This window comes from Schistocerca serialis, chromosome 1 (genome assembly GCF_023864345.2).
Source record: "Schistocerca serialis cubense isolate TAMUIC-IGC-003099 chromosome 1, iqSchSeri2.2, whole genome shotgun sequence".
Lineage (NCBI taxonomy): Eukaryota > Metazoa > Arthropoda > Insecta > Orthoptera > Acrididae > Schistocerca > Schistocerca serialis.
Window position 1 is genome coordinate 487245355 of NC_064638.1, and position 25704 is coordinate 487271058.

At 53.8% G+C, this 25704-nt stretch overlaps 42 non-coding genes across 42 annotated transcripts; all 42 read right to left on the reverse strand.

Annotated features, from left to right (window-relative positions):
- Positions 1-316: 316 nt before the first annotated feature.
- Positions 317-398, reverse strand: Trnal-uag (transfer RNA leucine (anticodon UAG)). The gene has a single exon. It is a non-coding gene; the product is annotated as a tRNA-Leu (tRNA).
- A 735-nt stretch (positions 399-1133) lies between these two features.
- On the reverse strand, positions 1134-1205 carry Trnah-gug (transfer RNA histidin (anticodon GUG)). The gene has a single exon. It is a non-coding gene; the product is annotated as a tRNA-His (tRNA).
- Positions 1206-1585: 380 nt separating this feature from the next.
- On the reverse strand, positions 1586-1657 carry Trnae-cuc (transfer RNA glutamic acid (anticodon CUC)). The gene has a single exon. It is a non-coding gene; the product is annotated as a tRNA-Glu (tRNA).
- A 445-nt stretch (positions 1658-2102) lies between these two features.
- Positions 2103-2184, reverse strand: Trnal-uag (transfer RNA leucine (anticodon UAG)). Its single transcript has one exon. It is a non-coding gene; the product is annotated as a tRNA-Leu (tRNA).
- Positions 2185-2919: 735 nt separating this feature from the next.
- Positions 2920-2991, reverse strand: Trnah-gug (transfer RNA histidin (anticodon GUG)). The gene has a single exon. It is a non-coding gene; the product is annotated as a tRNA-His (tRNA).
- Positions 2992-3371: 380 nt separating this feature from the next.
- On the reverse strand, positions 3372-3443 carry Trnae-cuc (transfer RNA glutamic acid (anticodon CUC)). The gene has a single exon. It is a non-coding gene; the product is annotated as a tRNA-Glu (tRNA).
- A 445-nt stretch (positions 3444-3888) lies between these two features.
- On the reverse strand, positions 3889-3970 carry Trnal-uag (transfer RNA leucine (anticodon UAG)). The gene has a single exon. It is a non-coding gene; the product is annotated as a tRNA-Leu (tRNA).
- Positions 3971-4705: 735 nt separating this feature from the next.
- Trnah-gug (transfer RNA histidin (anticodon GUG)) lies at positions 4706-4777 on the reverse strand. Its single transcript has one exon. It is a non-coding gene; the product is annotated as a tRNA-His (tRNA).
- Positions 4778-5157: 380 nt separating this feature from the next.
- Positions 5158-5229, reverse strand: Trnae-cuc (transfer RNA glutamic acid (anticodon CUC)). The gene has a single exon. It is a non-coding gene; the product is annotated as a tRNA-Glu (tRNA).
- Positions 5230-5674: 445 nt separating this feature from the next.
- On the reverse strand, positions 5675-5756 carry Trnal-uag (transfer RNA leucine (anticodon UAG)). Its single transcript has one exon. It is a non-coding gene; the product is annotated as a tRNA-Leu (tRNA).
- A 735-nt stretch (positions 5757-6491) lies between these two features.
- On the reverse strand, positions 6492-6563 carry Trnah-gug (transfer RNA histidin (anticodon GUG)). The gene has a single exon. It is a non-coding gene; the product is annotated as a tRNA-His (tRNA).
- A 380-nt stretch (positions 6564-6943) lies between these two features.
- Trnae-cuc (transfer RNA glutamic acid (anticodon CUC)) lies at positions 6944-7015 on the reverse strand. The gene has a single exon. It is a non-coding gene; the product is annotated as a tRNA-Glu (tRNA).
- Positions 7016-7460: 445 nt separating this feature from the next.
- Positions 7461-7542, reverse strand: Trnal-uag (transfer RNA leucine (anticodon UAG)). The gene has a single exon. It is a non-coding gene; the product is annotated as a tRNA-Leu (tRNA).
- A 735-nt stretch (positions 7543-8277) lies between these two features.
- On the reverse strand, positions 8278-8349 carry Trnah-gug (transfer RNA histidin (anticodon GUG)). Its single transcript has one exon. It is a non-coding gene; the product is annotated as a tRNA-His (tRNA).
- Positions 8350-8729: 380 nt separating this feature from the next.
- Positions 8730-8801, reverse strand: Trnae-cuc (transfer RNA glutamic acid (anticodon CUC)). The gene has a single exon. It is a non-coding gene; the product is annotated as a tRNA-Glu (tRNA).
- A 445-nt stretch (positions 8802-9246) lies between these two features.
- Positions 9247-9328, reverse strand: Trnal-uag (transfer RNA leucine (anticodon UAG)). Its single transcript has one exon. It is a non-coding gene; the product is annotated as a tRNA-Leu (tRNA).
- Positions 9329-10063: 735 nt separating this feature from the next.
- Positions 10064-10135, reverse strand: Trnah-gug (transfer RNA histidin (anticodon GUG)). Its single transcript has one exon. It is a non-coding gene; the product is annotated as a tRNA-His (tRNA).
- Positions 10136-10515: 380 nt separating this feature from the next.
- Trnae-cuc (transfer RNA glutamic acid (anticodon CUC)) lies at positions 10516-10587 on the reverse strand. Its single transcript has one exon. It is a non-coding gene; the product is annotated as a tRNA-Glu (tRNA).
- Positions 10588-11032: 445 nt separating this feature from the next.
- Trnal-uag (transfer RNA leucine (anticodon UAG)) lies at positions 11033-11114 on the reverse strand. Its single transcript has one exon. It is a non-coding gene; the product is annotated as a tRNA-Leu (tRNA).
- Positions 11115-11849: 735 nt separating this feature from the next.
- On the reverse strand, positions 11850-11921 carry Trnah-gug (transfer RNA histidin (anticodon GUG)). Its single transcript has one exon. It is a non-coding gene; the product is annotated as a tRNA-His (tRNA).
- Positions 11922-12301: 380 nt separating this feature from the next.
- Trnae-cuc (transfer RNA glutamic acid (anticodon CUC)) lies at positions 12302-12373 on the reverse strand. Its single transcript has one exon. It is a non-coding gene; the product is annotated as a tRNA-Glu (tRNA).
- Positions 12374-12818: 445 nt separating this feature from the next.
- Positions 12819-12900, reverse strand: Trnal-uag (transfer RNA leucine (anticodon UAG)). Its single transcript has one exon. It is a non-coding gene; the product is annotated as a tRNA-Leu (tRNA).
- A 735-nt stretch (positions 12901-13635) lies between these two features.
- Positions 13636-13707, reverse strand: Trnah-gug (transfer RNA histidin (anticodon GUG)). Its single transcript has one exon. It is a non-coding gene; the product is annotated as a tRNA-His (tRNA).
- Positions 13708-14087: 380 nt separating this feature from the next.
- On the reverse strand, positions 14088-14159 carry Trnae-cuc (transfer RNA glutamic acid (anticodon CUC)). Its single transcript has one exon. It is a non-coding gene; the product is annotated as a tRNA-Glu (tRNA).
- A 445-nt stretch (positions 14160-14604) lies between these two features.
- Positions 14605-14686, reverse strand: Trnal-uag (transfer RNA leucine (anticodon UAG)). Its single transcript has one exon. It is a non-coding gene; the product is annotated as a tRNA-Leu (tRNA).
- Positions 14687-15421: 735 nt separating this feature from the next.
- On the reverse strand, positions 15422-15493 carry Trnah-gug (transfer RNA histidin (anticodon GUG)). The gene has a single exon. It is a non-coding gene; the product is annotated as a tRNA-His (tRNA).
- A 380-nt stretch (positions 15494-15873) lies between these two features.
- On the reverse strand, positions 15874-15945 carry Trnae-cuc (transfer RNA glutamic acid (anticodon CUC)). The gene has a single exon. It is a non-coding gene; the product is annotated as a tRNA-Glu (tRNA).
- Positions 15946-16390: 445 nt separating this feature from the next.
- Trnal-uag (transfer RNA leucine (anticodon UAG)) lies at positions 16391-16472 on the reverse strand. The gene has a single exon. It is a non-coding gene; the product is annotated as a tRNA-Leu (tRNA).
- A 735-nt stretch (positions 16473-17207) lies between these two features.
- On the reverse strand, positions 17208-17279 carry Trnah-gug (transfer RNA histidin (anticodon GUG)). The gene has a single exon. It is a non-coding gene; the product is annotated as a tRNA-His (tRNA).
- Positions 17280-17649: 370 nt separating this feature from the next.
- On the reverse strand, positions 17650-17721 carry Trnae-cuc (transfer RNA glutamic acid (anticodon CUC)). The gene has a single exon. It is a non-coding gene; the product is annotated as a tRNA-Glu (tRNA).
- Positions 17722-18166: 445 nt separating this feature from the next.
- On the reverse strand, positions 18167-18248 carry Trnal-uag (transfer RNA leucine (anticodon UAG)). The gene has a single exon. It is a non-coding gene; the product is annotated as a tRNA-Leu (tRNA).
- Positions 18249-18983: 735 nt separating this feature from the next.
- On the reverse strand, positions 18984-19055 carry Trnah-gug (transfer RNA histidin (anticodon GUG)). The gene has a single exon. It is a non-coding gene; the product is annotated as a tRNA-His (tRNA).
- A 380-nt stretch (positions 19056-19435) lies between these two features.
- Trnae-cuc (transfer RNA glutamic acid (anticodon CUC)) lies at positions 19436-19507 on the reverse strand. The gene has a single exon. It is a non-coding gene; the product is annotated as a tRNA-Glu (tRNA).
- Positions 19508-19952: 445 nt separating this feature from the next.
- Positions 19953-20034, reverse strand: Trnal-uag (transfer RNA leucine (anticodon UAG)). Its single transcript has one exon. It is a non-coding gene; the product is annotated as a tRNA-Leu (tRNA).
- A 735-nt stretch (positions 20035-20769) lies between these two features.
- On the reverse strand, positions 20770-20841 carry Trnah-gug (transfer RNA histidin (anticodon GUG)). The gene has a single exon. It is a non-coding gene; the product is annotated as a tRNA-His (tRNA).
- A 380-nt stretch (positions 20842-21221) lies between these two features.
- Positions 21222-21293, reverse strand: Trnae-cuc (transfer RNA glutamic acid (anticodon CUC)). Its single transcript has one exon. It is a non-coding gene; the product is annotated as a tRNA-Glu (tRNA).
- Positions 21294-21738: 445 nt separating this feature from the next.
- On the reverse strand, positions 21739-21820 carry Trnai-uau (transfer RNA isoleucine (anticodon UAU)). The gene has a single exon. It is a non-coding gene; the product is annotated as a tRNA-Ile (tRNA).
- A 735-nt stretch (positions 21821-22555) lies between these two features.
- On the reverse strand, positions 22556-22627 carry Trnah-gug (transfer RNA histidin (anticodon GUG)). Its single transcript has one exon. It is a non-coding gene; the product is annotated as a tRNA-His (tRNA).
- A 364-nt stretch (positions 22628-22991) lies between these two features.
- Positions 22992-23063, reverse strand: Trnae-cuc (transfer RNA glutamic acid (anticodon CUC)). The gene has a single exon. It is a non-coding gene; the product is annotated as a tRNA-Glu (tRNA).
- Positions 23064-23508: 445 nt separating this feature from the next.
- Trnal-uag (transfer RNA leucine (anticodon UAG)) lies at positions 23509-23590 on the reverse strand. The gene has a single exon. It is a non-coding gene; the product is annotated as a tRNA-Leu (tRNA).
- A 747-nt stretch (positions 23591-24337) lies between these two features.
- On the reverse strand, positions 24338-24409 carry Trnah-gug (transfer RNA histidin (anticodon GUG)). The gene has a single exon. It is a non-coding gene; the product is annotated as a tRNA-His (tRNA).
- A 374-nt stretch (positions 24410-24783) lies between these two features.
- Positions 24784-24855, reverse strand: Trnae-cuc (transfer RNA glutamic acid (anticodon CUC)). The gene has a single exon. It is a non-coding gene; the product is annotated as a tRNA-Glu (tRNA).
- Between the last annotated feature and the right edge of the window lie 849 nt (positions 24856-25704).

The following is a 25704-nucleotide window of genomic DNA, read 5'->3' on the forward strand; positions in this document are numbered from 1 at the left end:
AGCAATGATGAGAGCAAAAGGTGCCTACAAATGCTGTCGTTGCACCACGCACTGTTCTACGACCATTCACCAAGCAGACGCTCACGCCTTGTTGTGCTGCTTCCTTTGCGGGCAATGAGTGCATCTGCCTTCGACACAGGAGACATTACACGCTTGGCAGCTGTGGGATTGGAACCCACGCCTCCGAAGAGAATGGTGCCTGACACCAGCGCCTTAGACCGCTCGGCCACGCTACCTACACAACACGCGCGTCACAAGAGCTGCGTCCTACCCCACGAGAACACACCGCAACGGCACAAAAATGAGACGTAAAAAGTGGCAACGGTGGGATTCGAACCCACGCCTCCGAAGAGACTGGTGCCTAAAACCAGCGCCTTAGACCGCTCGGCCACGTTACCGTTGCAGCAGCAGCGGCAAAACGTTTCCTTTGTACTACAAAGATCACTTCGAAATGGAAGTATCTTGGCATGTATTTCCACTGCTCTCCCACTGGAAGCGTCCCTTTAGGCCATCCACAGCAAGAAAAAGCCGTGCCCGCCGCATGGTAGCGACGCCACTTGTCTGTAGCTGTCGCAGTTAAGGAGACAGCGTCAAGAGACGTTTTCGTGCCGTGACCAGGTTTCGAACCTGGGCTTTCCGTAACCACTAAATTATCGTAGCTGTAACTGTCAGGCGGAGCTAGAATGCTCCATGTGTCAAACATATGTGAGCTCAAGGAGGTTACACTTGAAGAAAAAGCGGCAGGTTAACGCGATCACAGCGAAACCCCCGACAGCTACAGGACTCGAAACCGCGCCAACAGAGAGACTGGTGCCTTAAACCAGCGCCTTAAAGCGCTCGGCCACGCTACATGCGCTGCTTGGTGCGCCAGTGTTCCTAGCATTTGTACAAACAGTGCACGCCACAGCTTCCTGTTCTGCTGGGACTGGCTGCTCATCCATCGCACTTCAAACAACTGCCCTTTTCGACTACAGAGAGCAGCGGACGTCTGCGCTCTGGGAGGCGACATTACGTGTTGGGGATGAAGTGGTAGTGCAAACTGCGGCCTGCGGAACACGAGTGAAAAAATCAAGAGAGTACTGTCATTTCGAGTACTCGTCATTGCAACGGCAGCAAGGCAAAACTTTCAAAATTGCCGTGACCAGAATTCGAACCTGGGTTATTGCGGCCACAACGCAATGTCCTAACCACTAGACGATCACGGCCATGGCCACGGAGGCGCCCGCGAAGGCAGCTGGCTGGAATGCAAGTGGCGATACCCAGCAAAGCCTAGGCCAAGGTGTACGCCACAGCAGTGTCAGACACGGTCTCCATCACATGTATACGAGCAAATGAACGTGCCTGCGCTGTCAGGACACTAACTACAGTGGTTAGCTGCATTCACCTCCGTGGCAATGTCTTGCAGTCCCCCAAGCCTCTTGACTACAGGTATGTGGCTGGATAACAAGTGGATAGACGCTTCATCTCTCTCGCCGTCAGGTGTTGCCGTGAATCATACTTAACGTAGCTTTCTGCACGCGTCAGCGTAGCGTCAGTCGAGCAAAGTCGAGACAAGTCGCATAAGAGGAGCAACAAAAACGCGCAATTCCGGTACCGGGAATCGAACCCGGGCCTCCTGGGTGAGAGCCAGGTATCCTAGCCACTAGACCACACCGGATAACGACGGCAGTGCTCTTTCCAGCGAACGCAGCAGCCACGCACGGTTAACTGACGACAACTGTAAAAAATCCACTCTCTCGCGTTATAGAACGGCGTGCTCCGGACGCATTTCGTGGAGACGAACGCCAGCAATGATGAGAGCAAAAGGTGCCTACAAATGCTGTCGTTGCACCACGCACTGTTCTACGACCATTCACCAAGCAGACGCTCACGCCTTGTTGTGCTGCTTCCTTTGCGGGCAATGAGTGCATCTGCCTTCGACACAGGAGACATTACACGCTTGGCAGCTGTGGGATTGGAACCCACGCCTCCGAAGAGAATGGTGCCTGACACCAGCGCCTTAGACCGCTCGGCCACGCTACCTACACAACACGCGCGTCACAAGAGCTGCGTCCTACCCCACGAGAACACACCGCAACGGCACAAAAATGAGACGTAAAAAGTGGCAACGGTGGGATTCGAACCCACGCCTCCGAAGAGACTGGTGCCTAAAACCAGCGCCTTAGACCGCTCGGCCACGTTACCGTTGCAGCAGCAGCGGCAAAACGTTTCCTTTGTACTACAAAGATCACTTCGAAATGGAAGTATCTTGGCATGTATTTCCACTGCTCTCCCACTGGAAGCGTCCCTTTAGGCCATCCACAGCAAGAAAAAGCCGTGCCCGCCGCATGGTAGCGACGCCACTTGTCTGTAGCTGTCGCAGTTAAGGAGACAGCGTCAAGAGACGTTTTCGTGCCGTGACCAGGTTTCGAACCTGGGCTTTCCGTAACCACTAAATTATCGTAGCTGTAACTGTCAGGCGGAGCTAGAATGCTCCATGTGTCAAACATATGTGAGCTCAAGGAGGTTACACTTGAAGAAAAAGCGGCAGGTTAACGCGATCACAGCGAAACCCCCGACAGCTACAGGACTCGAAACCGCGCCAACAGAGAGACTGGTGCCTTAAACCAGCGCCTTAAAGCGCTCGGCCACGCTACATGCGCTGCTTGGTGCGCCAGTGTTCCTAGCATTTGTACAAACAGTGCACGCCACAGCTTCCTGTTCTGCTGGGACTGGCTGCTCATCCATCGCACTTCAAACAACTGCCCTTTTCGACTACAGAGAGCAGCGGACGTCTGCGCTCTGGGAGGCGACATTACGTGTTGGGGATGAAGTGGTAGTGCAAACTGCGGCCTGCGGAACACGAGTGAAAAAATCAAGAGAGTACTGTCATTTCGAGTACTCGTCATTGCAACGGCAGCAAGGCAAAACTTTCAAAATTGCCGTGACCAGAATTCGAACCTGGGTTATTGCGGCCACAACGCAATGTCCTAACCACTAGACGATCACGGCCATGGCCACGGAGGCGCCCGCGAAGGCAGCTGGCTGGAATGCAAGTGGCGATACCCAGCAAAGCCTAGGCCAAGGTGTACGCCACAGCAGTGTCAGACACGGTCTCCATCACATGTATACGAGCAAATGAACGTGCCTGCGCTGTCAGGACACTAACTACAGTGGTTAGCTGCATTCACCTCCGTGGCAATGTCTTGCAGTCCCCCAAGCCTCTTGACTACAGGTATGTGGCTGGATAACAAGTGGATAGACGCTTCATCTCTCTCGCCGTCAGGTGTTGCCGTGAATCATACTTAACGTAGCTTTCTGCACGCGTCAGCGTAGCGTCAGTCGAGCAAAGTCGAGACAAGTCGCATAAGAGGAGCAACAAAAACGCGCAATTCCGGTACCGGGAATCGAACCCGGGCCTCCTGGGTGAGAGCCAGGTATCCTAGCCACTAGACCACACCGGATAACGACGGCAGTGCTCTTTCCAGCGAACGCAGCAGCCACGCACGGTTAACTGACGACAACTGTAAAAAATCCACTCTCTCGCGTTATAGAACGGCGTGCTCCGGACGCATTTCGTGGAGACGAACGCCAGCAATGATGAGAGCAAAAGGTGCCTACAAATGCTGTCGTTGCACCACGCACTGTTCTACGACCATTCACCAAGCAGACGCTCACGCCTTGTTGTGCTGCTTCCTTTGCGGGCAATGAGTGCATCTGCCTTCGACACAGGAGACATTACACGCTTGGCAGCTGTGGGATTGGAACCCACGCCTCCGAAGAGAATGGTGCCTGACACCAGCGCCTTAGACCGCTCGGCCACGCTACCTACACAACACGCGCGTCACAAGAGCTGCGTCCTACCCCACGAGAACACACCGCAACGGCACAAAAATGAGACGTAAAAAGTGGCAACGGTGGGATTCGAACCCACGCCTCCGAAGAGACTGGTGCCTAAAACCAGCGCCTTAGACCGCTCGGCCACGTTACCGTTGCAGCAGCAGCGGCAAAACGTTTCCTTTGTACTACAAAGATCACTTCGAAATGGAAGTATCTTGGCATGTATTTCCACTGCTCTCCCACTGGAAGCGTCCCTTTAGGCCATCCACAGCAAGAAAAAGCCGTGCCCGCCGCATGGTAGCGACGCCACTTGTCTGTAGCTGTCGCAGTTAAGGAGACAGCGTCAAGAGACGTTTTCGTGCCGTGACCAGGTTTCGAACCTGGGCTTTCCGTAACCACTAAATTATCGTAGCTGTAACTGTCAGGCGGAGCTAGAATGCTCCATGTGTCAAACATATGTGAGCTCAAGGAGGTTACACTTGAAGAAAAAGCGGCAGGTTAACGCGATCACAGCGAAACCCCCGACAGCTACAGGACTCGAAACCGCGCCAACAGAGAGACTGGTGCCTTAAACCAGCGCCTTAAAGCGCTCGGCCACGCTACATGCGCTGCTTGGTGCGCCAGTGTTCCTAGCATTTGTACAAACAGTGCACGCCACAGCTTCCTGTTCTGCTGGGACTGGCTGCTCATCCATCGCACTTCAAACAACTGCCCTTTTCGACTACAGAGAGCAGCGGACGTCTGCGCTCTGGGAGGCGACATTACGTGTTGGGGATTAAGTGGTAGTGCAAACTGCGGCCTGCGGAACACGAGTGAAAAAATCAAGAGAGTACTGTCATTTCGAGTACTCGTCATTGCAACGGCAGCAAGGCAAAACTTTCAAAATTGCCGTGACCAGAATTCGAACCTGGGTTATTGCGGCCACAACGCAATGTCCTAACCACTAGACGATCACGGCCATGGCCACGGAGGCGCCCGCGAAGGCAGCTGGCTGGAATGCAAGTGGCGATACCCAGCAAAGCCTAGGCCAAGGTGTACGCCACAGCAGTGTCAGACACGGTCTCCATCACATGTATACGAGCAAATGAACGTGCCTGCGCTGTCAGGACACTAACTACAGTGGTTAGCTGCATTCACCTCCGTGGCAATGTCTTGCAGTCCCCCAAGCCTCTTGACTACAGGTATGTGGCTGGATAACAAGTGGATAGACGCTTCATCTCTCTCGCCGTCAGGTGTTGCCGTGAATCATACTTAACGTAGCTTTCTGCACGCGTCAGCGTAGCGTCAGTCGAGCAAAGTCGAGACAAGTCGCATAAGAGGAGCAACAAAAACGCGCAATTCCGGTACCGGGAATCGAACCCGGGCCTCCTGGGTGAGAGCCAGGTATCCTAGCCACTAGACCACACCGGATAACGACGGCAGTGCTCTTTCCAGCGAACGCAGCAGCCACGCACGGTTAACTGACGACAACTGTAAAAAATCCACTCTCTCGCGTTATAGAACGGCGTGCTCCGGACGCATTTCGTGGAGACGAACGCCAGCAATGATGAGAGCAAAAGGTGCCTACAAATGCTGTCGTTGCACCACGCACTGTTCTACGACCATTCACCAAGCAGACGCTCACGCCTTGTTGTGCTGCTTCCTTTGCGGGCAATGAGTGCATCTGCCTTCGACACAGGAGACATTACACGCTTGGCAGCTGTGGGATTGGAACCCACGCCTCCGAAGAGAATGGTGCCTGACACCAGCGCCTTAGACCGCTCGGCCACGCTACCTACACAACACGCGCGTCACAAGAACTGCGTCCTACCCCACGAGAACACACCGCAACGGCACAAAAATGAGACGTAAAAAGTGGCAACGGTGGGATTCGAACCCACGCCTCCGAAGAGACTGGTGCCTAAAACCAGCGCCTTAGACCGCTCGGCCACGTTACCGTTGCAGCAGCAGCGGCAAAACGTTTCCTTTGTACTACAAAGATCACTTCGAAATGGAAGTATCTTGGCATGTATTTCCACTGCTCTCCCACTGGAAGCGTCCCTTTAGGCCATCCACAGCAAGAAAAAGCCGTGCCCGCCGCATGGTAGCGACGCCACTTGTCTGTAGCTGTCGCAGTTAAGGAGACAGCGTCAAGAGACGTTTTCGTGCCGTGACCAGGTTTCGAACCTGGGCTTTCCGTAACCACTAAATTATCGTAGCTGTAACTGTCAGGCGGAGCTAGAATGCTCCATGTGTCAAACATATGTGAGCTCAAGGAGGTTACACTTGAAGAAAAAGCGGCAGGTTAACGCGATCACAGCGAAACCCCCGACAGCTACAGGACTCGAAACCGCGCCAACAGAGAGACTGGTGCCTTAAACCAGCGCCTTAAAGCGCTCGGCCACGCTACATGCGCTGCTTGGTGCGCCAGTGTTCCTAGCATTTGTACAAACAGTGCACGCCACAGCTTCCTGTTCTGCTGGGACTGGCTGCTCATCCATCGCACTTCAAACAACTGCCCTTTTCGACTACAGAGAGCAGCGGACGTCTGCGCTCTGGGAGGCGACATTACGTGTTGGGGATTAAGTGGTAGTGCAAACTGCGGCCTGCGGAACACGAGTGAAAAAATCAAGAGAGTACTGTCATTTCGAGTACTCGTCATTGCAACGGCAGCAAGGCAAAACTTTCAAAATTGCCGTGACCAGAATTCGAACCTGGGTTATTGCGGCCACAACGCAATGTCCTAACCACTAGACGATCACGGCCATGGCCACGGAGGCGCCCGCGAAGGCAGCTGGCTGGAATGCAAGTGGCGATACCCAGCAAAGCCTAGGCCAAGGTGTACGCCACAGCAGTGTCAGACACGGTCTCCATCACATGTATACGAGCAAATGAACGTGCCTGCGCTGTCAGGACACTAACTACAGTGGTTAGCTGCATTCACCTCCGTGGCAATGTCTTGCAGTCCCCCAAGCCTCTTGACTACAGGTATGTGGCTGGATAACAAGTGGATAGACGCTTCATCTCTCTCGCCGTCAGGTGTTGCCGTGAATCATACTTAACGTAGCTTTCTGCACGCGTCAGCGTAGCGTCAGTCGAGCAAAGTCGAGACAAGTCGCATAAGAGGAGCAACAAAAACGCGCAATTCCGGTACCGGGAATCGAACCCGGGCCTCCTGGGTGAGAGCCAGGTATCCTAGCCACTAGACCACACCGGATAACGACGGCAGTGCTCTTTCCAGCGAACGCAGCAGCCACGCACGGTTAACTGACGACAACTGTAAAAAATCCACTCTCTCGCGTTATAGAACGGCGTGCTCCGGACGCATTTCGTGGAGACGAACGCCAGCAATGATGAGAGCAAAAGGTGCCTACAAATGCTGTCGTTGCACCACGCACTGTTCTACGACCATTCACCAAGCAGACGCTCACGCCTTGTTGTGCTGCTTCCTTTGCGGGCAATGAGTGCATCTGCCTTCGACACAGGAGACATTACACGCTTGGCAGCTGTGGGATTGGAACCCACGCCTCCGAAGAGAATGGTGCCTGACACCAGCGCCTTAGACCGCTCGGCCACGCTACCTACACAACACGCGCGTCACAAGAACTGCGTCCTACCCCACGAGAACACACCGCAACGGCACAAAAATGAGACGTAAAAAGTGGCAACGGTGGGATTCGAACCCACGCCTCCGAAGAGACTGGTGCCTAAAACCAGCGCCTTAGACCGCTCGGCCACGTTACCGTTGCAGCAGCAGCGGCAAAACGTTTCCTTTGTACTACAAAGATCACTTCGAAATGGAAGTATCTTGGCATGTATTTCCACTGCTCTCCCACTGGAAGCGTCCCTTTAGGCCATCCACAGCAAGAAAAAGCCGTGCCCGCCGCATGGTAGCGACGCCACTTGTCTGTAGCTGTCGCAGTTAAGGAGACAGCGTCAAGAGACGTTTTCGTGCCGTGACCAGGTTTCGAACCTGGGCTTTCCGTAACCACTAAATTATCGTAGCTGTAACTGTCAGGCGGAGCTAGAATGCTCCATGTGTCAAACATATGTGAGCTCAAGGAGGTTACACTTGAAGAAAAAGCGGCAGGTTAACGCGATCACAGCGAAACCCCCGACAGCTACAGGACTCGAAACCGCGCCAACAGAGAGACTGGTGCCTTAAACCAGCGCCTTAAAGCGCTCGGCCACGCTACATGCGCTGCTTGGTGCGCCAGTGTTCCTAGCATTTGTACAAACAGTGCACGCCACAGCTTCCTGTTCTGCTGGGACTGGCTGCTCATCCATCGCACTTCAAACAACTGCCCTTTTCGACTACAGAGAGCAGCGGACGTCTGCGCTCTGGGAGGCGACATTACGTGTTGGGGATTAAGTGGTAGTGCAAACTGCGGCCTGCGGAACACGAGTGAAAAAATCAAGAGAGTACTGTCATTTCGAGTACTCGTCATTGCAACGGCAGCAAGGCAAAACTTTCAAAATTGCCGTGACCAGAATTCGAACCTGGGTTATTGCGGCCACAACGCAATGTCCTAACCACTAGACGATCACGGCCATGGCCACGGAGGCGCCCGCGAAGGCAGCTGGCTGGAATGCAAGTGGCGATACCCAGCAAAGCCTAGGCCAAGGTGTACGCCACAGCAGTGTCAGACACGGTCTCCATCACATGTATACGAGCAAATGAACGTGCCTGCGCTGTCAGGACACTAACTACAGTGGTTAGCTGCATTCACCTCCGTGGCAATGTCTTGCAGTCCCCCAAGCCTCTTGACTACAGGTATGTGGCTGGATAACAAGTGGATAGACGCTTCATCTCTCTCGCCGTCAGGTGTTGCCGTGAATCATACTTAACGTAGCTTTCTGCACGCGTCAGCGTAGCGTCAGTCGAGCAAAGTCGAGACAAGTCGCATAAGAGGAGCAACAAAAACGCGCAATTCCGGTACCGGGAATCGAACCCGGGCCTCCTGGGTGAGAGCCAGGTATCCTAGCCACTAGACCACACCGGATAACGACGGCAGTGCTCTTTCCAGCGAACGCAGCAGCCACGCACGGTTAACTGACGACAACTGTAAAAAATCCACTCTCTCGCGTTATAGAACGGCGTGCTCCGGACGCATTTCGTGGAGACGAACGCCAGCAATGATGAGAGCAAAAGGTGCCTACAAATGCTGTCGTTGCACCACGCACTGTTCTACGACCATTCACCAAGCAGACGCTCACGCCTTGTTGTGCTGCTTCCTTTGCGGGCAATGAGTGCATCTGCCTTCGACACAGGAGACATTACACGCTTGGCAGCTGTGGGATTGGAACCCACGCCTCCGAAGAGAATGGTGCCTGACACCAGCGCCTTAGACCGCTCGGCCACGCTACCTACACAACACGCGCGTCACAAGAGCTGCGTCCTACCCCACGAGAACACACCGCAACGGCACAAAAATGAGACGTAAAAAGTGGCAACGGTGGGATTCGAACCCACGCCTCCGAAGAGACTGGTGCCTAAAACCAGCGCCTTAGACCGCTCGGCCACGTTACCGTTGCAGCAGCAGCGGCAAAACGTTTCCTTTGTACTACAAAGATCACTTCGAAATGGAAGTATCTTGGCATGTATTTCCACTGCTCTCCCACTGGAAGCGTCCCTTTAGGCCATCCACAGCAAGAAAAAGCCGTGCCCGCCGCATGGTAGCGACGCCACTTGTCTGTAGCTGTCGCAGTTAAGGAGACAGCGTCAAGAGACGTTTTCGTGCCGTGACCAGGTTTCGAACCTGGGCTTTCCGTAACCACTAAATTATCGTAGCTGTAACTGTCAGGCGGAGCTAGAATGCTCCATGTGTCAAACATATGTGAGCTCAAGGAGGTTACACTTGAAGAAAAAGCGGCAGGTTAACGCGATCACAGCGAAACCCCCGACAGCTACAGGACTCGAAACCGCGCCAACAGAGAGACTGGTGCCTTAAACCAGCGCCTTAAAGCGCTCGGCCACGCTACATGCGCTGCTTGGTGCGCCAGTGTTCCTAGCATTTGTACAAACAGTGCACGCCACAGCTTCCTGTTCTGCTGGGACTGGCTGCTCATCCATCGCACTTCAAACAACTGCCCTTTTCGACTACAGAGAGCAGCGGACGTCTGCGCTCTGGGAGGCGACATTACGTGTTGGGGATGAAGTGGTAGTGCAAACTGCGGCCTGCGGAACACGAGTGAAAAAATCAAGAGAGTACTGTCATTTCGAGTACTCGTCATTGCAACGGCAGCAAGGCAAAACTTTCAAAATTGCCGTGACCAGGATTCGAACCTGGGTTATTGCGGCCACAACGCAATGTCCTAACCACTAGACGATCACGGCCATGGCCACGGAGGCGCCCGCGAAGGCAGCTGGCTGGAATGCAAGTGGCGATACCCAGCAAAGCCTAGGCCAAGGTGTACGCCACAGCAGTGTCAGACACGGTCTCCATCACATGTATACGAGCAAATGAACGTGCCTGCGCTGTCAGGACACTAACTACAGTGGTTAGCTGCATTCACCTCCGTGGCAATGTCTTGCAGTCCCCCAAGCCTCTTGACTACAGGTATGTGGCTGGATAACAAGTGGATAGACGCTTCATCTCTCTCGCCGTCAGGTGTTGCCGTGAATCATACTTAACGTAGCTTTCTGCACGCGTCAGCGTAGCGTCAGTCGAGCAAAGTCGAGACAAGTCGCATAAGAGGAGCAACAAAAACGCGCAATTCCGGTACCGGGAATCGAACCCGGGCCTCCTGGGTGAGAGCCAGGTATCCTAGCCACTAGACCACACCGGATAACGACGGCAGTGCTCTTTCCAGCGAACGCAGCAGCCACGCACGGTTAACTGACGACAACTGTAAAAAATCCACTCTCTCGCGTTATAGAACGGCGTGCTCCGGACGCATTTCGTGGAGACGAACGCCAGCAATGATGAGAGCAAAAGGTGCCTACAAATGCTGTCGTTGCACCACGCACTGTTCTACGACCATTCACCAAGCAGACGCTCACGCCTTGTTGTGCTGCTTCCTTTGCGGGCAATGAGTGCATCTGCCTTCGACACAGGAGACATTACACGCTTGGCAGCTGTGGGATTGGAACCCACGCCTCCGAAGAGAATGGTGCCTGACACCAGCGCCTTAGACCGCTCGGCCACGCTACCTACACAACACGCGCGTCACAAGAGCTGCGTCCTACCCCACGAGAACACACCGCAACGGCACAAAAATGAGACGTAAAAAGTGGCAACGGTGGGATTCGAACCCACGCCTCCGAAGAGACTGGTGCCTAAAACCAGCGCCTTAGACCGCTCGGCCACGTTACCGTTGCAGCAGCAGCGGCAAAACGTTTCCTTTGTACTACAAAGATCACTTCGAAATGGAAGTATCTTGGCATGTATTTCCACTGCTCTCCCACTGGAAGCGTCCCTTTAGGCCATCCACAGCAAGAAAAAGCCGTGCCCGCCGCATGGTAGCGACGCCACTTGTCTGTAGCTGTCGCAGTTAAGGAGACAGCGTCAAGAGACGTTTTCGTGCCGTGACCAGGTTTCGAACCTGGGCTTTCCGTAACCACTAAATTATCGTAGCTGTAACTGTCAGGCGGAGCTAGAATGCTCCATGTGTCAAACATATGTGAGCTCAAGGAGGTTACACTTGAAGAAAAAGCGGCAGGTTAACGCGATCACAGCGAAACCCCCGACAGCTACAGGACTCGAAACCGCGCCAACAGAGAGACTGGTGCCTTAAACCAGCGCCTTAAAGCGCTCGGCCACGCTACATGCGCTGCTTGGTGCGCCAGTGTTCCTAGCATTTGTACAAACAGTGCACGCCACAGCTTCCTGTTCTGCTGGGACTGGCTGCTCATCCATCGCACTTCAAACAACTGCCCTTTTCGACTACAGAGAGCAGCGGACGTCTGCGCTCTGGGAGGCGACATTACGTGTTGGGGATGAAGTGGTAGTGCAAACTGCGGCCTGCGGAACACGAGTGAAAAAATCAAGAGAGTACTGTCATTTCGAGTACTCGTCATTGCAACGGCAGCAAGGCAAAACTTTCAAAATTGCCGTGACCAGGATTCGAACCTGGGTTATTGCGGCCACAACGCAATGTCCTAACCACTAGACGATCACGGCCATGGCCACGGAGGCGCCCGCGAAGGCAGCTGGCTGGAATGCAAGTGGCGATACCCAGCAAAGCCTAGGCCAAGGTGTACGCCACAGCAGTGTCAGACACGGTCTCCATCACATGTATACGAGCAAATGAACGTGCCTGCGCTGTCAGGACACTAACTACAGTGGTTAGCTGCATTCACCTCCGTGGCAATGTCTTGCAGTCCCCCAAGCCTCTTGACTACAGGTATGTGGCTGGATAACAAGTGGATAGACGCTTCATCTCTCTCGCCGTCAGGTGTTGCCGTGAATCATACTTAACGTAGCTTTCTGCACGCGTCAGCGTAGCGTCAGTCGAGCAAAGTCGAGACAAGTCGCATAAGAGGAGCAACAAAAACGCGCAATTCCGGTACCGGGAATCGAACCCGGGCCTCCTGGGTGAGAGCCAGGTATCCTAGCCACTAGACCACACCGGATAACGACGGCAGTGCTCTTTCCAGCGAACGCAGCAGCCACGCACGGTTAACTGACGACAACTGTAAAAAATCCACTCTCTCGCGTTATAGAACGGCGTGCTCCGGACGCATTTCGTGGAGACGAACGCCAGCAATGATGAGAGCAAAAGGTGCCTACAAATGCTGTCGTTGCACCACGCACTGTTCTACGACCATTCACCAAGCAGACGCTCACGCCTTGTTGTGCTGCTTCCTTTGCGGGCAATGAGTGCATCTGCCTTCGACACAGGAGACATTACACGCTTGGCAGCTGTGGGATTGGAACCCACGCCTCCGAAGAGAATGGTGCCTGACACCAGCGCCTTAGACCGCTCGGCCACGCTACCTACACAACACGCGCGTCACAAGAGCTGCGTCCTACCCCACGAGAACACACCGCAACGGCACAAAAATGAGACGTAAAAAGTGGCAACGGTGGGATTCGAACCCACGCCTCCGAAGAGACTGGTGCCTAAAACCAGCGCCTTAGACCGCTCGGCCACGTTACCGTTGCAGCAGCAGCGGCAAAACGTTTCCTTTGTACTACAAAGATCACTTCGAAATGGAAGTATCTTGGCATGTATTTCCACTGCTCTCCCACTGGAAGCGTCCCTTTAGGCCATCCACAGCAAGAAAAAGCCGTGCCCGCCGCATGGTAGCGACGCCACTTGTCTGTAGCTGTCGCAGTTAAGGAGACAGCGTCAAGAGACGTTTTCGTGCCGTGACCAGGTTTCGAACCTGGGCTTTCCGTAACCACTAAATTATCGTAGCTGTAACTGTCAGGCGGAGCTAGAATGCTCCATGTGTCAAACATATGTGAGCTCAAGGAGGTTACACTTGAAGAAAAAGCGGCAGGTTAACGCGATCACAGCGAAACCCCCGACAGCTACAGGACTCGAAACCGCGCCAACAGAGAGACTGGTGCCTTAAACCAGCGCCTTAAAGCGCTCGGCCACGCTACATGCGCTGCTTGGTGCGCCAGTGTTCCTAGCATTTGTACAAACAGTGCACGCCACAGCTTCCTGTTCTGCTGGGACTGGCTGCTCATCCATCGCACTTCAAACAACTGCCCTTTTCGACTACAGAGAGCAGCGGACGTCTGCGCTCTGGGAGGCGACATTACGTGTTGGGGATGAAGTGGTAGTGCAAACTGCGGCCTGCGGAACACGAGTGAAAAAATCAAGAGAGTACTGTCATTTCGAGTACTCGTCATTGCAACGGCAGCAAGGCAAAACTTTCAAAATTGCCGTGACCAGGATTCGAACCTGGGTTATTGCGGCCACAACGCAATGTCCTAACCACTAGACGATCACGGCCATGGCCACGGAGGCGCCCGCGAAGGCAGCTGGCTGGAATGCAAGTGGCGATACCCAGCAAAGCCTAGGCCAAGGTGTACGCCACAGCAGTGTCAGACACGGTCTCCATCACATGTATACGAGCAAATGAACGTGCCTGCGCTGTCAGGACACTAACTACAGTGGTTAGCTGCATTCACCTCCGTGGCAATGTCTTGCAGTCCCCCAAGCCTCTTGACTACAGGTATGTGGCTGGATAACAAGTGGATAGACGCTTCATCTCTCTCGCCGTCAGGTGTTGCCGTGAATCATACTTAACGTAGCTTTCTGCACGCGTCAGCGTAGCGTCAGTCGAGCAAAGTCGAGACAAGTCGCATAAGAGGAGCAACAAAAACGCGCAATTCCGGTACCGGGAATCGAACCCGGGCCTCCTGGGTGAGAGCCAGGTATCCTAGCCACTAGACCACACCGGATAACGACGGCAGTGCTCTTTCCAGCGAACGCAGCAGCCACGCACGGTTAACTGACGACAACTGTAAAAAATCCACTCTCTCGCGTTATAGAACGGCGTGCTCCGGACGCATTTCGTGGAGACGAACGCCAGCAATGATGAGAGCAAAAGGTGCCTACAAATGCTGTCGTTGCACCACGCACTGTTCTACGACCATTCACCAAGCAGACGCTCACGCCTTGTTGTGCTGCTTCCTTTGCGGGCAATGAGTGCATCTGCCTTCGACACAGGAGACATTACACGCTTGGCAGCTGTGGGATTGGAACCCACGCCTCCGAAGAGAATGGTGCCTGACACCAGCGCCTTAGACCGCTCGGCCACGCTACCTACACAACACGCGCGTCACAAGAGCTGCGTCCTACCCCACGAGAACACACCGCAACGGCACAAAAATGAGACGTAAAAAGTGGCAACGGTGGGATTCGAACCCACGCCTCCGAAGAGACTGGTGCCTAAAACCAGCGCCTTAGACCGCTCGGCCACGTTACCGTTGCAGCAGCAGCGGCAAAACGTTTCCTTTGTACTACAAAGATCACTTCGAAATGGAAGTATCTTGGCATGTATTTCCACTGCTCTCCCACTGGAAGCGTCCCTTTAGGCCATCCACAGCAAGAAAAAGCCGAGCCCGCCGCATGGTAGCGACGCCACTTGTCTGTAGCTGTCGCAGTTAAGGAGACAGCGTCAAGAGACGTTTTCGTGCCGTGACCAGGTTTCGAACCTGGGCTTTCCGTAACCACTAAATTATCGTAGCTGTAACTGTCAGGCGGAGCTAGAATGCTCCATGTGTCAAACATATGTGAGCTCAAGGAGGTTACACTTGAAGAAAAAGCGGCAGGTTAACGCAATCACAGCGAAACCCCCGACAGCTACAGGACTCGAAACCGCGCCAACAGAGAGACTGGTGCCTTAAACCAGCGCCTTAAAGCGCTCGGCCACGCTACATGCGCTGCTTGGTGCGCCAGTGTTCCTAGCATTTGTACAAACAGTGCACGCCACAGCTTCCTGTTCTGCTGGGACTGGCTGCTCATCCATCGCACTTCAAACAACTGCCCTTTTCGACTACAGAGAGCAGCGGACGTCTGCGCTCTGGGAGGCGACATTACGTGTTGGGGATGAAGTGGTAGTGCAAACTGCGGCCTGCGGAACACGAGTGAAAAAATCAAGAGAGTACTGTCATTTCGAGTACTCGTCATTGCAACGGCAGCAAGGCAAAACTTTCAAAATTGCCGTGACCAGGATTCGAACCTGGGTTATTGCGGCCACAACGCAATGTCCTAACCACTAGACGATCACGGCCATGGCCACGGAGGCGCCCGCGAAGGCAGCTGGCTGGAATGCAAGTGGCGATACCCAGCAAAGCCTAGGCCAAGGTGTACGCCACAGCAGTGTCAGACACGGTCTCCGTCACATGTATACGAGCAAATGAACGTGCCTGCGCTGTCAGGACACTAACTACAGTGGTTAGCTGCATTCACCTCCGTGGCAATGTCTTGCAGTCCCCCAAGCCTCTTGACTACAGGTATGTGGCTGGATAACAAGTGGATAGACGCTTCATCTCTCTCGCCGTCAGGTGTTGCCGTGAATCATACTTAACGTAGCTTTCTGCACGCGTCAGCGTAGCGTCAGTCGAGCAAAGTTGAGACAAGTCGCATAAGAGGAGCAACAAAAACGCGCAATTCCGGTACCGGGAATCGAACCCGGGCCTCCTGGGTGAGAGCCAGGTATCCTAGCCACTAGACCACACCGGATAACGACGGCAGTGCTCTTTCCAGCGAACGCAGCAGCCACGCACGGTTAACTGACGACAACTGTAAAAAATCCACTCTCTCGCGTTATAGAACGGCGTGCTCCGGACGCATTTCGTGGAGACGAACGCCAGCAATGATGAGAGCAAAAGGTGCCTACAAATGCTGTCGTTGCACCACGCACTGTTCTACGACCATTCACCAAGCAGACGCTCACGCCTTGTTGTGCTGCTTCCTTTGCGGGCAATGAGTGCATCTGCCTTCGACACAGGAGACATTACACGCTTGGCAGCTGTGGGATTGGAACCCACGCCTCCGAAGAGAATGGTGCCTGACACCAGCGCCTTAGACCGCTCGGCCACGCTACCTACACAACACGCGCGTCACAAGAGCTGCGTCCTACCCCACGAGAACACACCGCAACGGCACAAAAATGAGACGTAAAAAGTGGCAACGGTGGGATTCGAACCCACGCCTCCGAAGAGACTGGTGCCTAAAACCAGCGCCTTAGACCGCTCGGCCACGTTACCGTTGCAGCAGCAGCGGCAAAACGTTTCCTTTGTACTACAAAGATCACTTCGAAATGGAAGTATCTTGGCATGTATTTCCACTGCTCTCCCACTGGAAGCGTCCCTTTAGGCCATCCACAGCAAGAAAAAGCCGAGCCCGCCGCATGGTAGCGACGCCACTTGTCTGTAGCTGTCGCAGTTAAGGAGACAGCGTCAAGAGACGTTTTCGTGCCGTGACCAGGTTTCGAACCTGGGCTTTCCGTAACCACTAAATTATCGTAGCTGTAACTGTCAGGCGGAGCTAGAATGCTCCATGTGTCAAACATATGTGAGCTCAAGGAGGTTACACTTGAAGAAAAAGCGGCAGGTTAACGCGATCACAGCGAAACCCCCGACAGCTACAGGACTCGAAACCGCGCCAACAGAGAGACTGGTGCCTTAAACCAGCGCCTTAAAGCGCTCGGCCACGCTACATGCGCTGCTTGGTGCGCCAGTGTTCCTAGCATTTGTACAAACAGTGCACGCCACAGCTTCCTGTTCTGCTGGGACTGGCTGCTCATCCATCGCACTTCAAACAACTGCCCTTTTCGACTACAGAGAGCAGCGGACGTCTGCGCTCTGGGAGGCGACATTACGTGTTGGGGATGAAGTGGTAGTGCAAACTGCGGCCTGCGGAACACGAGTGAAAAAATCAAGAGAGTACTGTCATTTCGAGTACTCGTCATTGCAACGGCAGCAAGGCAAAACTTTCAAAATTGCCGTGACCAGGATTCGAACCTGGGTTATTGCGGCCACAACGCAATGTCCTAACCACTAGACGATCACGGCCATGGCCACGGAGGCGCCCGCGAAGGCAGCTGGCTGGAATGCAAGTGGCGATACCCAGCAAAGCCTAGGCCAAGGTGTACGCCACAGCAGTGTCAGACACGGTCTCCATCACATGTATACGAGCAAATGAACGTGCCTGCGCTGTCAGGACACTAACTACAGTGGTTAGCTGCATTCACCTCCGTGGCAATGTCTTGCAGTCCCCCAAGCCTCTTGACTACAGGTATGTGGCTGGATAACAAGTGGATAGACGCTTCATCTCTCTCGCCGTCGGGTGTTGCCGTGAATCATACTTAACGTAGCTTTCTGCACGCGTCAGCGTAGCGTCAGTCGAGACAAGTCGCATAAGAGGAGCAACAAAAACGCGCAATTCCGGTACCGGGAATCGAACCCGGGCCTCCTGGGTGAGAGCCAGGTATCCTAGCCACTAGACCACACCGGATAACGACGGCAGTGCTCTTTCCAGCGAACGCAGCAGCCACGCACGGTTAACTGACGACAACTGTAAAAAATCCACTCTCTCGCGTTATAGAACGGCGTGCTCCGGACGCATTTCGTGGAGACGAACGCCAGCAATGATGAGAGCAAAAGGTGCCTACAAATGCTGTCGTTGCACCACGCACTGTTCTACGACCATTCACCAAGCAGACGCTCACGCCTTGTTGTGCTGCTTCCTTTGCGGGCAATGAGTGCATCTGCCTTCGACACAGGAGACATTACACGCTTGGCAGCTGTGGGATTGGAACCCACGCCTCCGAAGAGAATGGTGCCTGACACCAGCGCCTTAGACCGCTCGGCCACGCTACCTACACAACACGCGCGTCACAAGAGCTGCGTCCTACCCCACGAGAACACACCGCAACGGCACAAAAATGAGACGTAAAAAGTGGCAACGGTGGGATTCGAACCCACGCCTCCGAAGAGACTGGTGCCTAAAACCAGCGCCTTAGACCGCTCGGCCACGTTACCGTTGCAGCAGCAGCGGCAAAACGTTTCCTTTGTACTACAAAGATCACTTCGAAATGGAAGTATCTTGGCATGTATTTCCACTGCTCTCCCACTGGAAGCGTCCCTTTAGGCCATCCACAGCAAGAAAAAGCCGAGCCCGCCGCATGGTAGCGACGCCACTTGTCTGTAGCTGTCGCAGTTAAGGAGACAGCGTCAAGAGACGTTTTCGTGCCGTGACCAGGTTTCGAACCTGGGCTTTCCGTAACCACTAAATTATCGTAGCTGTAACTGTCAGGCGGAGCTAGAATGCTCCATGTGTCAAACATATGTGAGCTCAAGGAGGTTACACTTGAAGAAAAAGCGGCAGGTTAACGCAATCACAGCGAAACCCCCGACAGCTACAGGACTCGAAACCGCGCCAACAGAGAGACTGGTGCCTTAAACCAGCGCCTTAAAGCGCTCGGCCACGCTACATGCGCTGCTTGGTGCGCCAGTGTTCCTAGCATTTGTACAAACAGTGCACGCCACAGCTTCCTGTTCTGCTGGGACTGGCTGCTCATCCATCGCACTTCAAACAACTGCCCTTTTCGACTACAGAGAGCAGCGGACGTCTGCGCTCTGGGAGGCGACATTACGTGTTGGGGATGAAGTGGTAGTGCAAACTGCGGCCTGCGGAACACGAGTGAAAAAATCAAGAGAGTACTGTCATTTCGAGTACTCGTCATTGCAACGGCAGCAAGGCAAAACTTTCAAAATTGCCGTGACCAGGATTCGAACCTGGGTTATTGCGGCCACAACGCAATGTCCTAACCACTAGACGATCACGGCCATGGCCACGGAGGCGCCCGCGAAGGCAGCTGGCTGGAATGCAAGTGGCGATACCCAGCAAAGCCTAGGCCAAGGTGTACGCCACAGCAGTGTCAGACACGGTCTCCGTCACATGTATACGAGCAAATGAACGTGCCTGCGCTGTCAGGACACTAACTACAGTGGTTAGCTGCATTCACCTCCGTGGCAATGTCTTGCAGTCCCCCAAGCCTCTTGACTACAGGTATGTGGCTGGATAACAAGTGGATAGACGCTTCATCTCTCTCGCCGTCAGGTGTTGCCGTGAATCATACTTAACGTAGCTTTCTGCACGCGTCAGCGTAGCGTCAGTCGAGCAAAGTTGAGACAAGTCGCATAAGAGGAGCAACAAAAACGCGCAATTCCGGTACCGGGAATCGAACCCGGGCCTCCTGGGTGAGAGCCAGGTATCCTAGCCACTAGACCACACCGGATAACGACGGCAGTGCTCTTTCCAGCGAACGCAGCAGCCACGCACGGTTAACTGACGACAACTGTAAAAAATCCACTCTCTCGCGTTATAGAACGGCGTGCTCCGGACGCATTTCGTGGAGACGAACGCCAGCAATGATGAGAGCAAAAGGTGCCTACAAATGCTGTCGTTGCACCACGCACTGTTCTACGACCATTCACCAAGCAGACGCTCACGCCTTGTTGTGCTGCTTCCTTTGCGGGCAATGAGTGCATCTGCCTTCGACACAGGAGACATTACACGCTTGGCAGCTGTGGGATTGGAACCCACGCCTCCGAAGAGAATGGTGCCTGACACCAGCGCCTTAGACCGCTCGGCCACGCTACCTACACAACACGCGCGTCACAAGAGCTGCGTCCTACCCCACGAGAACACACCGCAACGGCACAAAAATGAGACGTAAAAAGTGGCAACGGTGGGATTCGAACCCACGCCTCCGAAGAGACTGGTGCCTAAAACCAGCGCCTTAGACCGCTCGGCCACGTTACCGTTGCAGCAGCAGCGGCAAAACGTTTCCTTTGTACTACAAAGATCACTTCGAAATGGAAGTATCTTGGCATGTATTTCCACTGCTCTCCCACTGGAAGCGTCCCTTTAGGCCATCCACAGCAAGAAAAAGCCGAGCCCGCCGCATGGTAGCGACGCCACTTGTCTGTAGCTGTCGCAGTTAAGGAGACAGCGTCAAGAGACGTTTTCGTGCCGTGACCAGGTTTCGAACCTGGGCTTTCCGTAACCACTAAATTATCGTAGCTGTAACTGTCAGGCGGAGCTAGAATGCTCCATGTGTCAAACATATGTGAGCTCAAGGAGGTTACACTTGAAGAAAAAGCGGCAGGTTAACGCGATCACAGCGAAACCCCCGACAGCTACAGGACTCGAAACCGCGCCAACAGAGAGACTGGTGCCTTAAACCAGCGCCTTAAAGCGCTCGGCCACGCTACATGCGCTGCTTGGTGCGCCAGTGTTCCTAGCATTTGTACAAACAGTGCACGCCACAGCTTCCTGTTCTGCTGGGACTGGCTGCTCATCCATCGCACTTCAAACAACTGCCCTTTTCGACTACAGAGAGCAGCGGACGTCTGCGCTCTGGGAGGCGACATTACGTGTTGGGGATGAAGTGGTAGTGCAAACTGCGGCCTGCGGAACACGAGTGAAAAAATCAAGAGAGTACTGTCATTTCGAGTACTCGTCATTGCAACGGCAGCAAGGCAAAACTTTCAAAATTGCCGTGACCAGGATTCGAACCTGGGTTATTGCGGCCACAACGCAATGTCCTAACCACTAGACGATCACGGCCATGGCCACGGAGGCGCCCGCGAAGGCAGCTGGCTGGAATGCAAGTGGCGATACCCAGCAAAGCCTAGGCCAAGGTGTACGCCACAGCAGTGTCAGACACGGTCTCCATCACATGTATACGAGCAAATGAACGTGCCTGCGCTGTCAGGACACTAACTACAGTGGTTAGCTGCATTCACCTCCGTGGCAATGTCTTGCAGTCCCCCAAGCCTCTTGACTACAGGTATGTGGCTGGATAACAAGTGGATAGACGCTTCATCTCTCTCGCCGTCAGGTGTTGCCGTGAATCATACTTAACGTAGCTTTCTGCACGCGTCAGCGTAGCGTCAGTCGAGCAAAGTTGAGACAAGTCGCATAAGAGGAGCAACAAAAACGCGCAATTCCGGTACCGGGAATCGAACCCGGGCCTCCTGGGTGAGAGCCAGGTATCCTAGCCACTAGACCACACCGGATAACGACGGCAGTGCTCTTTCCAGCGAACGCAGCAGCCACGCACGGTTAACTGACGACAACTGTAAAAAATCCACTCTCTCGCGTTATAGAACGGCGTGCTCCGGACGCATTTCGTGGAGACGAACGCCAGCAATGATGAGAGCAAAAGGTGCCTACAAATGCTGTCGTTGCACCACGCACTGTTCTACGACCATTCACCAAGCAGACGCTCACGCCTTGTTGTGCTGCTTCCTTTGCGGGCAATGAGTGCATCTGCCTTCGACACAGGAGACATTACACGCTTGGCAGCTGTGGGATTGGAACCCACGCCTCCGAAGAGAATGGTGCCTGACACCAGCGCCTTAGACCGCTCGGCCACGCTACCTACACAACACGCGCGTCACAAGAGCTGCGTCCTACCCCACGAGAACACACCGCAACGGCACAAAAATGAGACGTAAAAAGTGGCAACGGTGGGATTCGAACCCACGCTTCCGAAGAGACTGGTGCATAAAACCAGCGCCTTAGACCGCTCGGCCACGTTACCGTTGCAGCAGCAGCGGCAAAACGTTTCCTTTGTACTACAAAGATCACTTCGAAATGGAAGTATCTTGGCATGTATTTCCACTGCTCTCCCACTGGAAGCGTCCCTTTAGGCCATCCACAGCAAGAAAAAGCCGTGCCCGCTGCATGGTAGCGACGCCACTTGTCTGTAGCTGTCGCAGTTAAGGAGACAGCGTCAAGAGACGTTTTCGTGCCGTGACCAGGTTTCGAACCTGGGCTTTCCGTAACCACTAAATTATCGTAGCTGTAACTGTCAGGCGGAGCTAGAATGCTCCATGTGTCAAACATATGTGAGCTCAAGGAGGTTACACTTGAAGAAAAAGCGGCAGGTTAACGCGATCACAGCGAAACCCCCGACAGCTACAGGACTCGAAACCGCGCCTACTGAGAGACTGGTGCCTTAAACCAGCGCCTTAAAGCGCTCGGCCACGCTACATGCGCTGCTTGGTGCGCCAGTGTTCCTAGCATTTGTACAAACAGTGCACGCCACAGCTTCCTGTTCTGCTGGGACTGGCTGCTCACCCATCGCACTGCAAACAACTGCCCTTTTCGACTACAGAGAGCAGCGGACGTCTGCGCTCTGGGAGGCGACATTACGTGTTGGGGATGAAGTGGTAGGGCAAACTGCGGCCTGCGGAACACGAGTGAAAAAATCAAGAGAGTACTGTCATTTCGAGTACTCGTCATTGCAACGGCAGCAAGGCAAAACTTTCAAAATTGCCGTGACCAGGATTCGAACCTGGGTTATTGCGGCCACAACGCAATGTCCTAACCACTAGACGATCACGGCCACGGACGCGCCCGCGAAAGCAGCTGGCTGGAATGCAAGTGGCGATACACAGCAGAGCCTAGGCCAAGGTGTACGCCACAGCAGTGTGAGACACGGTCTCCATCACATGTATACGAGCAAATGAACGTGCCTGCGCTGTCAGGACACTAACTACAGTGGTTAGCTGCATTCACCTCCGTGGCAATGTCTTGCAGTCCCCCAAGCCTCTTGACTACAGGTATGTGGCTGGATAACAAGTGGATAGACGCTTCATCTCTCTCGCCGTCGGGTGTTGCCGTGAATCATACTTAACGTAGCTTTCTGCACGCGTCAGCGTAGCGTCAGTCGAGACAAGTCGCATAAGAGGAGCAACAAAAACGCGCCATTCCGGTACCGGGAATCGAACCCGGGCCTCCTGGGTGAGAGCCAGGTATCCTAGCCACTAGACCACACCGGACAACGACGGCAGTGCTCTTTCCAGCGAACGCAGCAGTCACCCACGGTTAACTGACGACAACTGTAAAAAATCCACTCTCTCGCGTTATAGAACGGCGTGCTCCGGACGCATTTCGTGGAGACGGACGCCAGCAATGATGAGAGCAAAAGGTGCCTACAAATCCTGTCGTTGCACCACGCACTGTTCTACGACAATTCACCAAGCAGACGCTCACGCCTTGTTGTGCTGTTTCCTTTGCGGGCAATGAGTGCATCTGCCTTCGACACAGGAAACATTACACGTTTGGCAGCTGTTGGATTGGAACCCACGCCTCCGAAGAGAATGGTGCCTGAAACCAGCGCCTTAGACCGCTCGGCCACGCTACCTACACAACACGCGCGTCACAAGAGCTGCGTCCTACCCCACGAGAACACACCGCAACGGCACAAAAATGAGACGTAAAAAGTGGCAACGGTGGGATTCGAACCCACGCCTCCGAAGAGACTGGTGCCTAAAACCAGCGCCTTAGACCGCTCGGCCACGTTACCGTTGGAGCAGCAGCCGCAAAACGTTTCCTTTGTACTACAAAGATCACTTCGAAATGGAAGTATCTTGGCAATCGCCGTGCCATGTATTTCCACCGCTCTCGCACTGGAAGCGTCTCTTTAGGCCATCCACAGCAAGAAAAAGCCGTGCCCGCCGTATGGTAGCGACGCCACTTGTCTGTAGCTGTCGCAGTTAAGGAGACAGCGTCAAGAGACGTTTTCGTGCCGTAACCAGGTTTCGAACCTGGGCTTTCCGTAACCACTAAAGTATCGTAGCTGTAACTGTCAGGCGGAGCTAGAATGCTCCATGTTTCAAATATATGTAAGCTCAAGGAGGTTACACTTGAAGAGAAAGCGGCAGGTTAACGCGATCACAGCAAAACCCCCGGCAGCTACAGGATTCGAAACCGCGCCTACAGAGAGACTGGTGCCTTAAACCAGCGCCTTAAAGCGCTCGGCCACGCTACATGCGCTGCTTGGTGCGCCAGTGTTCCTAGCATTTGTACAAACAGTGCACGCCACAGCTTCCTGTTCTGCTGGGACTGGCTGCTCACCCATCGCACTGCAAACAACTGCCCTTTTCGACTACAGAGAGCAGCGGACGTCTGCGCTCTGGGAGGCGACATTACGTGTTGGGGATGAAGTGGTAGGGCAAACTGCGGCCTGCGGAACACGAGTGAAAAAATCAAGAGAGTACTGTCATTTCGAGTACTCGTCATTGCAACGGCAGCAAGGCAAAACTTTCAAAATTGCCGTGACCAGGATTCGAACCTGGGTTATTGCGGCCACAACGCAATGTCCTAACCACTAGACGATCACGGCCACGGACGCGCCCGCGAAAGCAGCTGGCTGTAATGCAAGTGGCGATACACAGCAGAGCCTAGGCCAAGGTGTACGCCACAGCAGTGTGAGACACGGTCTCCATCACATGTATACGAGCAAATGAACGTGCCTGCGCTGTCAGGACACTAACTACAGTGGTTAGCTGCATTCACCTCCGTGGCAATGTCTTGCAGTCCCCCAAGCCTCTTGACTACAGGTATGTGGCTGGATAACAAGTGGATAGACGCTTCATCTCTCTCGCCGTCGGGTGTTGCCGTGAATCATACTTAACGTAGCTTTCTGCACGCGTCAGCGTTGCGTCAGTCGAGCAAAGTCGAGACAAGTCGCATAAGAGGAGCAACAAAAACGCGCCATTCCGGTACCGGGAATCGAACCCGGGCCTCCTGGGTGAGAGCCAGGTATCCTAGCCACTAGACCACACCGGACAACGAAGGCAGTGCTCTTTCCAGCGAACGCAGCAGTCACCCACGGTTAACTGACGACAACTCTAAAAAATCCACTCTCTCGCGTTATAGAACGGCGTGCTCCGGACGCATTTCGTGGAGACGGACGCCAGCAATGATGAGAGCAAAAGGTGCCTACAAATCCTGTCGTTGCACCACGCACTGTTCTACGACAATTCACCAAGCAGACGCTCACGCCTTGTTGTGCTGTTTCCTTTGCGGGCAATGAGTGCATCTGCCTTCGACACAGGAAACATTACACGTTTGGCAGCTGTGGGATTGGAACCCACGCCTCCGAAGAGAATGGTGCCTGAAACCAGCGCCTTAGACCGCTCGGCCACGCTACCTACACAACACGCGCGTCACAAGAGCTGCGTCCTACCCCACGAGAACACACCGCAACGGCACAAAAATGAGACGTAAAAAGTGGCAACTTTTTTTTTTTTTTCTTTTTTTTTTTCTTTTTTTTTTATTTTTTTTTTTTTTTTTTTTGGTTTTTTTTTATTTTTTTTTTTTTGTTTTTTTTTTTTTTTTTTTTTTATTTTTTATTTTCGGGCCTCCCAACTCCCCTTATAGCCCGGCCTTGCGCTCTCCAATTTATGCCTTCTTCGGCGAGCTTCTTTAGCTATAAAATAAAACGGTGCTTCTTGCAAACAGAAAGGATGAATTGTTGTACTGTCCATTCAGCTGAAAACCGTAAACTCCTCGGTATGGTTCCTTTGGCGTCGACGTCCTCCGGTAGACGTTGGTGGTCAAGATGATGTGATGGAATCGGAGATACTGGATTGCTTTGAGGAAAGTTTCTTGTGGCTGTTTACCGCTAGCGAAGCA